We start from the raw sequence: 12,436 nt of genomic DNA, 5'->3' as shown, positions 1-12,436 counted from the left end.
TTACTATTAAATTATTATAAAAGAGATTGAGTAGGTCCATATCAGGGCACTGCTAACCCACAGGTGCCTGGCCCAGGAGGCCATGGGGGGCCCGAGCAAATCCTTCATGTGCATCCCAACCATTAGTCCTTGCACACCCCCCTCAGCGGGCAGAGCTGCTGCACCCCAGGGGCCTTTGTGTCCCTCACTCTCTGCCTAACCACATCCCCTCCCTCTCTCCTTGCCTCCCACAGGGCCTCTCCAAGCTCAAGCTGGAGATAAGCAGGCATCCAAAAAGCGGAAATAAAACCAGCTGCAGGAAGGCTCAAAAAGAGGGAGCCCCCATCTCCCCATATTATGCACCAGGGCTCAATCAGATATGCAGAGGGAGGCCTCAGATATCCCCAAGAGATGCTCCAAGAAGCCTGGGGACCATGGCAGCACTGGCCCAGCCTCTTCCTGTGGGTCAGGGAGGACAGGGCAGGCTGGGGAAGCACTGGTCTCAGCACTCCTGGGCACCCTGAGGCACCATCTCTACCAGGCACTCAGGCTTCGGTCTCTGTACCAGCTCCCAGGGCTTGCCAGGCCCCTGGTGGCCACAGGCTACCTTTGGCGTGACCTAGCACTGGTGGCCCCCAAAGGGCTTGGTCACTTCTACCAGCCCTGGGGAACCCAAGGCTCTGCCTGCAAAGAGACAACCCTGCTGACTTGCCTGGCTGCGAGGGAGGAGTGTCTGGCACCAGTGACCCTCGGCAGAGGCTGGAGGCCATCTCTCTAGGCCAGCAGAGTGTTTTGGGGAGATCCTGCAAGGCAGAGAGCCTCCAAGATCAGGGGTTGATTCCCTGCACCTTCTGCAACCTCAGGCCACAAAGGTGAAAACAGAGCTCCTTGCTTTCAGCAACACCTTGAGATGGCAGCAGCACTACCCCTGTTAAGACTGGGCTGGCTGCCCCCTAGCGGATACTCACTGCTTCCCCAGCAAAGCCCTAACCTCTGACCCCAGTATGAAACCTGGGCTGCCCACTAGAGTCATCTGAGCTTTCCAAAACTACCCTGCCCAAATGAATCAGAAGCACTCAGCTGTGGTTCGGGCAGCAGTGGTGTTTAAAGTTCTCCAGGTGATGCTCTTGTATAGTTAGGATTATAAAGCCTCTATTTTAACCTTTATTAGAACCCAGGGAGCTGGCACAGAGGAAACCAGGATTTTGAACAGCTCTGGTGGGGTGGGGGAGCGGGTGGCAGCAAGCAGACAGTGAGTTTGTGTTTTGAAGACTGGTGGATTTCTGATTCTGTTTCTCTCTCTTTCACACACACACACACACACACACACACACACACACACACACACAGAGAAACAGGTCCACAGAGATGATCATAAAGACATGTCAACCCTACAGAGACAAAGAGACATTTATCCCCAGGGCCACCACTTGAAGATATCAATATAAACTCCCATGATGGGATACACAAGGTAGAGATTCTTTCAGGGACCGACAGGCAACCACACACACAAACACACACACACACACACACACACACACTCCTTCGCAGACACATAGAGGACCACACACAGAAAGAAGATATGTGCAGATGCAAGCACACGGCAATTCAGATGTTGATATGTCACATATCAGACTGTAGATATACAGAACAATTCACGCTGACACACACTCACTCAGCAAAGGCCTTCAGCTATAGAGAGGCAAAAAGATATATTTGGATTCAGATATGGGTGCAGGTATAGGCACGACACACACATACACACGTGTGTACATGCATGCACACATGCAGGGATGCCCAGACTTTCAGCAGCCTCGCCCGTGCTGTGGGAAAGGCAGCTCCTCAGCTATAGCTGCAGTGGACTGAAGACAAGCTCCATCAGAGGCCCTAGCCCCGACCCACCCCCAGCCCTCTGCTTCATCACCAGGCTGTTTACCAGGAGACAGGTGTGCCTCCAGCCCAGTGACCCAGGGCGCCTCCAGTGACCCCGCTGGGTCAGTGACTAGGGCGCCTCCTCTGGAACTAGACCCAGGGTTCCTGATTCCCACTGTTACCTTCTCTTGGTCCCCACACCCATTACAGTCCACCCACTGCCCAACTGGACACAGACGCCCCTGCCAGCAAAGAGGAGAAGAGAGAGAACCTGGGAGATCCCAGGACTTGACTCGGCTGGGGACCTCAGGGATCAGCTCCCACAGCCTCTCCCCTCTCTGGGTGGTAATCCTTTCAGGCACTTCTGCCCCCACTGCAACGCTGCACTGCCCCCCGCTGAACAACGCTCAGAGTTTACAGACTTAGGCCGCCTGCCCTAAACCAAGTGCTTCTCTGCAGTGTCCCTCTGAGATGCGTCCCCTCACTTGTTGGCCACCCCAGCCCTGCCAGTGGCTCCTCCTCCTCCGGACTCTCCCAAGCTTCTAGTGACACCCTCAAGGGACAGGCCAGGCCCCGAGACTGCAGCCCAGGGTTGAACTCTCCCCTCCCTGAGGATGGATTTCAACCAAGCCGCAAAAGTGGCTCAGGATGGGAAAACGGGTCACCTCATATTCCCTGGCTCTCTCTCTTGGGTCCAGGATCTGTTGGGGCAGACAGTTTTTAAGGATGATTAAAGTTACCTCCTGGCATTTAGTATAACAGACTTCGGACCATTTTGCCAGAAGTTTTTGCCCTAGGAGCTTGGGAAAACAGCTTAACTTCTCTGTGCCTTCTTTTTATCATCTGTAAAATGGGAATAATATTAATGTCTGTCTCACAGATGTTACAGTGAGGCATCAGCAAATTTATACAAATAAACTATAGAGTATATACTATAGCCTGGCACTCAGTAAGGGCTATACATGTGTTAATTATTATTATTATCTCACCACTTTGTGTTCAGACTTTTTGCACCCTCTTGCTGTCACCTCCACCCCCACAGCACCGTGTAACATTCAAAATGGGAACAGCAGGCCTCCTGTGATTTTATTTACTAATGGCTAACATTTATTAAATACTCAGTATGTGCCAGACACTCTTCCAAGCAATAAACATGTGTTAACTCATTTAACCTGCCTGAAATAGTTACTAGCATTAGCTCATTCTATAGCAGAGGTGACTGACGCACAGAGAGGGTAAGCAACTTCCCCAATATCACACAGCAAGTCCCTGGTAGAGCTGGGAAGTAAACCCAAGCAGTCTGGCTCCAAAGTTGGTGCACTCCATCCCTATGCTTCCACTGCCCTCTCTTACTGGTCAAAGGAAGATCAGTTCAGAGTCCACTGGTACCCTACTAGGGACCCCCACACACACCTCCAGGGGCTGGTCAGGCCCGCCACTACACCCATTTACATATCTATATCTAGTTTCCTCCTTAGGAAGAGTTCGTGACAGATACAACATTTCAGACCTGAAATAGACTTTAAAGCCCACCTCCCAAGGTGCAGATGGGGAAACTGAGGCCAGAGAAGGTGACACACTTTCCAAGGTCACACAATATAGAGCCTGGAGGCTTGCCTGGCAGGAATGGGATGTGTGGCAGATACCTGGTCTGTAAGGGATTTCAGGGGGATCCCAATAGCACACCATTCCCCCTTCCTCCTCAGGCTTCGTAAGTCCAGCCACCAAACCTGGAGTTAAACTGACTACAGCAGCCATGTCCTCCTCTGAGTTGCTGCACCAGGCAGCGGTGGCCCCTGCACACAGAGGATGGCGTCATCAGTCAGCACACAGGAGCGAGCGGTGACTCACTGGGCTAGCAGACTTTCCACATCTCTGTGCAGAGGGGACTCAGAGACCCTCCAGCCATCCCTGTACTGTCCAAAGCCCGGCAGAGCCCTTCTGCTTCCCCTGGTTGAAGGCAACTCTGCTCTTGAGATGGGCACTTGCCCCACTCCAGCATCTGGCCCAGGCCCACAGTGGGAAGCTCTGATGTCCCTGTGCCCTTCCCAACCAGCCCACACAGAGGCACAGGTTCCTCTGCCTCACATGAGCCCACACAGGCGTGTGTGGACAGCCTACCCTACCTCTTTTTTGGGCCACACAGCCCTGGGACTCTCATCTGCCCCTCATGGGGCTGGAGCCCTCTGTGCCACCTCCTACTGGAATCTTCTGGCCACTCAGCATCCCTCCCCATTACAGGGCAGGACAGGCCTGGATACCAGAAAGGAGATGGCCAGGCTAAGTACATCACTCACCTCCCCCGCTCTCCCCATGCTCCCTTTACTCATGACACAGGAGCTGGACCGCCCCTACTTCCTCCTCTCCCTCCTAGGGCCAGGAACAAGGGAGAGAAGGCTGAAAGATGAAACACTGCGCCCCTCCCACTCACCCCTCAAAGGGAGGGACTAAAGCTGCTGCAGGGAAGGAGGGGAAACTCTCTAGAACCTCCTTCCTTCTCAAGAAGACCACAGCCGATAAAGGGCACAAACAAACTCCTGGGCCAGGGGCCTCCTGACAACGGCAGGCGTGACAAGGTGGCAGGAGTCAGGCCATCAGATGGGCCCCAGTGATGATCCCACTCGTGCCCTGCATTTTGTACAAGCTTGGATGGGGAACCAGGTCCAAGGCAGGGAAGGGCCAGGCTGGGGCACCCATGAACGTTGGCAGTATCATCCCATCTCACTGGTGAGGCTCTGAGGACCTAGGAGACCAGGAAACTTCCCCAAGGTCATGCTGCAGAGTCCTTCCCAGGGTCCTGTGAGGAGTCCTCTTCCATACTGGATAGTGCAGGGACCTTTCCTGACCTGGAGGTGTCAGGGAGTGCACCCCCTGGGCCAGGTAAGAGGACGGGGAGGAAGAAGGCAGAAGATAAATGTGGGGAGAAGAGGGAGGTAGGAAGGGAAAGGATTGAGGGAATGAGAGGAGGAGGGAGGGGAGGAAGGGGAACAGGAAGCCTGGCCAGAGAGAGGCACAAGCTTGTGGACAGTATTCACTGAGCACCTACCGCGCAGGGTGTATGGCTTGGGGAGGAGTAGCTCTGCACTGAGAGCCTTTCCCTTTGTGCAGACCCTGGTTAAGCTTCAGCCTCTCCTAAGCGAGCATGAGCCCAGCTCTGATGTGCATGTGCCCACAGCACCTGGCACAGGCAAGACACACCAGTGCCCAGAAAACTTGGATGAGTGCCCCCTGGATGGATTTGGGAAGGTGATTCCAGGGTGTCAAGCAGCACAACAAGATATCAGGAGTTGGTGAGGTGGATGAGAGGGTGGAGGGCTGGTGCCAGTCTGTGGAAGCTGGAGGGTTGTTCCACCGGACAGGGGTGGGGCAATGAAGAGTTCTAAGCAAGGGAGTGGAGTGATCAGCTTCTCATTTAGAAAATATCCCTTCAAAGGCTGGGGAGCAAAGACAAGGGGGGAAAGTGCAGGCAGAAATGTACCCTGAGGCCCTTTTCTGGATCTAGGGTAGAGATGATGGGGTACTAAGCTGAGCAGGAAGGCGGTTGGGATGGAAAGTGGGGGACAGAATCCAGAGACACAGAAAAATCAGACAGGAGTGTCTCCTTGGCCCATCCCCACCAAAGGTGGCAGGAAGGAAATTTCAGGAAGAGGCAGTAGAGAAAGGAAGAAACACAAGGCAGGACCTGGTTCACTACACAAGCCCACAAGCCTCAGATCAGTGGCTGGGAAGTTCAGAGGTGCCTAGGAAGGATACACACACACACACACACACACACACACACACACACACATGTTTGTCTCAGTCAACCCTCTGCAGTGCCCATTGATCAAGAGGGAAAGATGAGGGCAGCTAAGGCAATGCATGGAGTCTGTGGAGAGCTGGGATAAGGGTCCAGCTATCCTCTAAGGTCAACCCAAACCCCCAACACCACCTCTAGGAAGCCCACTCAGGCAGCACCTGCCCACCTGCCCTTTATGACCTTGCCCTCCTCCACTGAGAAGCCTCAGCCCTGAGATAAGGAGCCCCTCTCCTCTGAGCTGTTTCAGGTCTCGTCGGGTTCATTGTGAGTTTCGAGTCTTGTCTAGAAAAAAGGGGCATGCCCAGGTTTCCGTGTGGCTTCCCCACCTGTGGGCATGGGCACAGACTTGGACACAAAGGGTGAATGGTAAAGAGGGCTCAGGAACTGTTTGGCAAGCTCAAGTGACAGCAGTCAGTTTTTCAGTCCTGAATGCTGCCTCCAGGTGTCTTTAGAGTGGGGGAATCGATCACAGGGACAAAGCAGAGGCCAATCTGGTGGAGGGTGCTGAGGCTAGGCAGGGAGCCTCTCCTGGGCCTGACCCATTAAACAGACGGGCACTCTGAGCTCCACGTAGAACGGAGCGAAGCATCCAAGGTACCATCAGGCATCTCCAGCTATCAGCGCTAAGTCCCTCCCTTCGTCAACCTCTCTGACCATTTCTCTTTCCTAACCTTACAACCCAGGAGCTGGCAACCCCTTCCAGCCAGTCAGATCCAGCCTGTAGCCTATTTTTGTACGGCCAGTGAGCCAGGAATGCTTTTTACATTTCTAAATGGTTGGAAAGAATTAAAAGAATCATATTTCACGACACAGGCAAAATGTATGAAATTCAAATTTCAGTGTCCATAAATAAAGTTTATCAGAACAGAGCCATGCTCACTTGTTTACATATCATCTAAGGCTGCAGTAGGCTACACAGTAGAATTAAGCAGTTGTATATGGACACAAGCGTAAAATAATTGCTATCTGGCACTTTACAGAAAAAGGTTGCCTACCCTTGTTCTAGGCTCATGCAACACACGCACACATGTGCACGCACACACACACACACACACACACACACTTTCCTCCCTTCAATTCAATATGCAGCTGGACTTTTACTAACGCAGACCTTTGTGATCTTCTTTGGGCAAATATCTCTGAGTCTCTGGGTGTGCCCAGATCTGTGTGAGAGGGTGTGTCTCAACATCCATTTGTCTTTCTGGTGTTGCTTGTCACTATTGTACCCCAGCTCTCTGGCAGGTGTCATAGAAAGCCTATATGCCTTTCTAGCTGTGTGTCACTCCCTCTCTGTGTGTCACTGTGGGGGTGGCTGTCACCGTTTGCCTCTGACGGCATCCAGAGCTCGGTGCAAACACGTTGCAGCTGAGGCGTTTCCAGTCTCCATCTTGCCAGGCGGCTGGACCACTAAGCCCAATTCATTCAGACCCTGGAATCTTAAATTCCTCTCCTCAGGGAAGGCTGAGGGTCTCTGAGGCCTCTAGGCCTTCCAGGGTGGAAAACCACTTGGCAGCCCCTGTCTGGGGCATCAGGCCCCTGCTCACAAACCTGACCAGGACAGGAAACTCATTGTCACCTCCAGTGTCAGCCCCATGGTGGGTGGGTCTCAGGCAAGCAAGGCCTGCCTGGCACCAAGCTAAACTCCGGCTCTGCACTTGGCACATCTTGGTTCTGCCCTGTGGCAGACAGCACAAGATGTCCTCCACTTAATCAGTGCCAGCCCCAGGTCAATGAAATGCTTGTCCCTGGGAGGGCGGCAACCTGGGACGCTCCAGCCTAAGCCCTGTCCCCAGGAGAAAAGCCACCCTGTGGCCTTGGCTTTCTTAGCCTCTCAGCCACATATACTATAAACTCCCATGTGTGTATTTATTTATTCGACACAAATTGAGGGAGTGTCCCAAAGCTGATGCACAACAGAGAGAGGTGGCCATGTGAAAAAGCATGGGTCCCAAAGTGTTTCTCCAATCAATCCCCTGCCAGCCTGAACCTTATACAAAACAGGACTTAATGCACTGCTTAGCCTAGATCAGTCCCAGCGCAGGAGAGGGATCCTTTCAGAGGCTCCCCACAGACACCTCCCCTCACCACACATGGTGGCAAACAGACTTTTGGGGGTCTTGCTCCAGACACCCAACCACCCATGAATCACCCATGGCCAAAGAGGAAAAGGACCAGGCCCGCCTCCATTGTCACCCCACACACACTTGTTGATGGATTGGTTGGAAAATCTGGCCCAGGGCCTGCTCAGCGTGTTCCATCTCCAATTTGTATGTTCAGATTTCGGCTTGTGTCCAAGCTGGTGCCTCTGCCTGCCCTCCCCAAGGTCAGTGAGGAGCAGAACTTAGCTTAGGACTGGGGACTCCACCAGTCCTACTTGTACCCAGCACCAAACTCATTTAATTGGGGTCTCCTGATAAAACCTGGGTGCCGCCTGCTGCCCCTGCCCCCAAAGGCTCAAACATAGTTTTCCATCTTCTTGGGAATCCTACTGCCACTCAAAGCTTCCACCCTGACCTTCAGGATGCTTGTCTGTCTCAGGCCAGCTTCAGTCCCAGGGCAAGTTGCCCCCCACATGCTGCGTCCAGCCCCTTCCCATCCCCCAGCGTCTCCCCAGGGCCGCTCATGGGAAAAGCCAAATGCTGTGTCTTTGGAGAGGGCCAGGGGGGCTTTGTGGGACATTGTAAGGCTAGGGAAGATAAAGGGAGTCTGATGCACCTGCACCCAAAAACATAGAAATGGTCGGAAGAATTAGCAGGTGTCCACTCCCCATCCCCAGCATCTTCCAAAAGGGGGCTGAGCTCCATCCAGAGGTGAGGCTCCGCTCCTCAGCTCCACGTGAAATGCAGTCGGCTTCCGGCCAGGCTCCCTCCTGGGGGTCTAGCTGCATCCATTGGCTCCCCTGTTCCTTTTGAGCCCCCTAACCTGCCAAGGTCCCGCCAAGGATGTGGCCTCCGCCCCTCGCAGCTGCCGCAGGAGCCTCTGCCTTTAAAGCGGCTGGCAGGGGTCTGGGCGGGCCCACTTCAGCCTGGGAAGGCCAGTGTCGTTTCCCCACAGACCCCGCAGGGCGTTTCTTCTGGGACCACCGAATCCTTAGCATCCCCAACCCCAGCCCCTCCGCGCCACGGGAAACCGAGACGACGCTCTTTTGAACAATCCCGAATGTGTCACCACAGAGCGGCATTCTACACTGGCCCCTACCCCAACCCCTACCTAGCACATTGCTTGCCCACCCCTCAAGCCCCGTGCGGACTGCGGTACCTAGCCCCGGGGGACTTTCTAGCCCTGCCTTCCGATCCGCGTAGGTGCGTCCGTCCGCCTAGGGGTAGGGTGGCATGTCACTCCGGGTCCCTCCGGCCTCATGGCTTCCCTGCCCCTGGTCTCCCTTCTCCGCATCAGGAGGGGCGCGAGATAGCTAGGCCGACCCCTACCCCCGCAGGCTGCGGCCATCGGCCGCCCCGAGCGCAGCGCCAGACACTTGGGTTGGGGGGTGTCATCCTGACGCGCAGGAAGGGCACACAGGCGGGAGGGGGCTTCATTTCGGATCTGGGAGGCTTGCCTGGCGCCTGCCCTCGCCGGCTCTCCGTCGGTGGAGGTCGCGGCTGGAGGAGACCGCCAAGCCAGAGGAGGGGATCCGAGGTCCCGGCTGGGCGAAGGTTCTGGAGCCGGGAGAAAACAGCTGAGGCATGGAGGGGCAGCCGCGGCAGGGCGACCCTTACCTGTTCACTGCGGGGCCTGTCCGTGGGGCAGCGGCAGACTCCGCAAAGGACGCGCAACCTGCGAGTCCGCGGCCCGCGCGGCTCGGGGATGGGGAGCGTGTGCGCCGAGGAGAGCGCGCCGAGCCGGGTCTCCGCACCTGTGTGGCCGCGGACGGCCGGGGTCCGTATGTCCCTGCGCGGCGGCGTGTGCGTGTGCGCAAGCGGGGACCACGCTCGCCCGGAGCCGCCGCCGCCGCCGTTAGTCCCCGCCCGGGGCCGAGCGCAGCGCCCCACTTCGCCCGCCCCGCGCGGCGCGGCACGGCAGCCCAGCTCAGCTCAGTCCTGCAGGAGAGGCGCCGCCTCCGCCGCGAAGCCAGGCCGGGCGCTGGAGGGAGGCGACAGACCACCGCCTCCCGCTGCACACTTCGCAGTCTGGGGAGGGGGTGCTGCACGCCAATGAGCGCCCGGGGGCGGGGTTAGGCCGAGGGTTGTGCGGTGCGGGGCGCGGTGGGGCGCGCGGTAAGGGGCCGGGTGGGGGGCGCGGTGGGGGCTCCGGGTTGCTCAACCTCACCCCACCAGCAGCACAGACCTGAGCAGGAGCTGCGGCGGGAAATCCCAGTGGCGGGAGTCGGGGACGCTGAGGTGGAGGCCTCAGCAGCCTGTCATCCCCGTCTCCTCTATCTCTGGGCCTCCTGGGCTTACCACCCTCTTTCCACTCCCTCCATCACAGCCAGGACTAGAAAGCCTTCTTTCTTCTCCCTAGGTCCTCAAGATTTCCTGTGTATCAGAGCCTGTCTTCCCCCTCCTCCAAGAAGACTTCCTTACCAGGCAAGTCTCAGACCCTCCTTGGGCTCTTCTTTGCCCCTACCGCCGAGGTCTGGGAGGGTCGGCTAGTTTTGGGGTGCCTGTCGCGATGTACTCAAATGTGACCCTCCCCCCTACCCCCGCGGGAGAACGACCAGAAAGGGGATGGTAGTGCTTACAGGACAGAGACAACTTAAAATATCAGACTGCCTGGCTCCAGTCCCAGCTGTGCTACAGCTCTGTGAGCTTGGGTAAGTGGCTCAGCCTCTCTGAGCTTCAGCTTCTTCATCTGCACAAGGGAACAGTAGTACTGGCTCCCAGGACTCTTCACAGCAGCAGTAAATAAAAATGGTGCACTCACTCCACAGTAGTTTCTCCCTGGTATCATTGATTCGCCGATGCTGAATAAATTACTATTGCTACTGTTATTACAGTCCTGTCTAAACTCCTCCTAGTAGAAATGGCTTAATAAGGAGAACTACACAGATAAAGGTGGCCTAGCGGGTTGGCAGTGAAGCCAAACCTTAGCTGAGAGTAGTTAGCTACCCATTCCCAGGCAAGTTCTCACCCTCTGCCCACCCCACCCCAGCCCCCATCCCACAGCTGCTCCTGCCTGCCTCTGCCCTCAGTTTTTGGTCCCTGCCTCAGGCATCAGTCTCTTAGAGCATCTCAGTTCTGCAGCCAGGCTCTATTCTTGCCCATTCGAGTAAATTCTCACTCAGCTTCCCTTTGGGCCCAAGTTCTAGGTATGGCCACCTTGTCGAGGAGGCCTCAAGGAAGGGGAAGGAGGAGGGAGAACCCTGAGTCTTCCTTTGGGGTCCCCAGTCTACCAAAGAGGAAAGGACCTGTGGATGGAGAGGAATCCATATAGAAACTTGAAAGAAGCAATCTGAGGTCCCAGAAAGACACATGGAGGTTCCTAGGTCCATGTTTCTCTTTACTGACCAATGGCCACTGGCCACTGACCCCCATTGACACAACACGCTGGTAGTCTGATTGTCTCATATTCCTTTCAGTCCAGGAAAGCTTCCTGGTGGAGGAGAATATCAGTCTTATCTATATCAAGAAAGAATGAAGAGAATGGAGAGAAGAAATAACGGAAAGAAAAGGGCCAGGTGCTGTGCTGAAATCAGACACAGACAGGACCTCCCTCTAATCCTGGCTAACCCCTTCTTAGCTTGTTGCCCTAACCCCTGAGAGCTGATTTCTTCATCTGCCTCCAACTCTGGTGTTGTGAAGATCAAATGAGATGCTATGTGTAAAGCTTTCTGTAAACTGTGAAACTAAGTGTGAGGGAAAGGAGGCTGCCAGGAGTCTCAGAGTCAAGAGGGACTCAGAATGCAGGACGTAGAGGGCCTGGGAGTGAGAGGAAGGGTGGAGATCAAGGTCGTCTATGGTAGACCAGCCCATCCTGGGAATGTGGATGCCCAGACTTCCAGATAGAGGCCCCCCTACTCTGAAGTTCAGCATTCAGTTCCAGATTTATTCCCTTTCCATACTCTCGGTTCTTCAGTTTCCACTGTGGGTTCCAGATCCCCTGGAAGGGGCCAGTGGGGCTGGAAATCCAGATCCTACTCTACCTACTGCCCACCAAACCAGGCATGCCCCCATCTACCCAAAAGGGGCACTTTTTTCTAGTGGATCCACCTGGAGGCAGCACCTCTCTAAAGCTCTTAAAGATGCCATGTAGGCTAGTAGCCCTCGTAGACTTTGATTCTCATTCCAGCCCCCCGAGTAGCATCAGCCTGGGTGAGGCATAGAACACACATTAGAGATGGGATCCAGGAGGGTTGTCTAGTCTCCTTCTCTATGCGTGGGGTGCCTTAGCCCAGAGGGGCAACAAGACTAGCCCGAGGACACACAGGCAACTTTCTTATCAGAAACCTTATCCTGCTGCCCAACTTGGTGTTGTTCTACCTTGTGAGCTCTTTCCACCCCCTTAATTCTGGAAGCCACTCAGGCTTTCACGTCCTGCACTGCTCTCCACCTGTCTCAGGCATCCACTGTAGTCTCTCCAAATAACCTTGGGAGAGGAGCTATGCCAATTCTGTTCCTCGAGATTAGGCCTCCCCAGGGACAGGCTCCTTTTCTCTGCCTCTCTACCCAGTCACCCAAAAAAATCAACTTCACCTCAAGATCTAGCCCTGACCTTGTAAGCCAGCCAGCCTACCACTCCCACCCTACCCCTACCTGCCTGGCTTTGAGAAGACCTGAGGCCAAGGGACCACCCCTGGGAAGTCTTCTCTCAGAGGACCCCTTGGGCTACCTTCTCTTTCCTAGGGAGGGA

The 12,436-nt window shown here is 55.2% G+C and overlaps 1 protein-coding gene across 6 annotated transcripts in view; it reads right to left on the bottom strand.

Annotated features, from left to right (window-relative positions):
- The window catches only part of ADCYAP1R1 (ADCYAP receptor type I), a 58,850-nt gene extending 49,113 nt beyond the window's left edge, over positions 1-9,737 (bottom strand). For 3 of the 6 annotated variants that reach the window (XM_009203147.3, XM_003896137.4, XM_003896139.4), the window contains exon 1: positions 9,367-9,737. The gene's annotated coding sequence lies outside the window, so the exon portion shown is untranslated. The remainder of the gene's footprint in view (positions 1-9,366) is intronic. The other 3 variants (XM_003896138.4, XM_017956803.3, XM_009203148.3) reach the window with 1 other exon arrangement.
- Positions 9,738-12,436: the final 2,699 nt, after the last annotated feature.

Source organism: Papio anubis, chromosome 4 (genome assembly GCF_008728515.1).
Source record: "Papio anubis isolate 15944 chromosome 4, Panubis1.0, whole genome shotgun sequence".
Classification (NCBI taxonomy): domain Eukaryota; kingdom Metazoa; phylum Chordata; class Mammalia; order Primates; family Cercopithecidae; genus Papio; species Papio anubis.
This window is presented reverse-complemented; position numbering and strand designations above follow the sequence as displayed.